Source organism: Nanorana parkeri, unplaced genomic scaffold (genome assembly GCF_000935625.1).
Source record: "Nanorana parkeri isolate BGI_ZX_2015 unplaced genomic scaffold, ASM93562v1 scaffold72, whole genome shotgun sequence".
NCBI lineage: Eukaryota > Metazoa > Chordata > Amphibia > Anura > Dicroglossidae > Nanorana > Nanorana parkeri.
Window position 1 is genome coordinate 1,211,497 of NW_017306340.1, and position 337 is coordinate 1,211,833.

Sequence of the window (337 nt, forward strand, 5' to 3'; positions counted from 1 at the left end):
CTATCTATCTATCTATCTATCTATCTATCTATCTATCTATCTACCTATCTATCTATCTATCTATCTATCTATCTATCTATCTATCTATCTAGTCACACATTATATATTCACACAAAAAAAGATAGATAGATAGATAGATAGATAGACAGACAGACTGACAGATAGATAGATAGACATGTGTATGTGCAGCAACACACATATTTGTATGCCTATCTCTATCTATCTATTTATCTTTCTTTCTTTCTTTCTTTCTTTCTTTCTTTCTTTCTTTCTTTCTTTCTTTCTTTCTTTCTTTCTTTCTTTCTATAAAATGCGTGACTTTTCTTTCTTTCTTTCT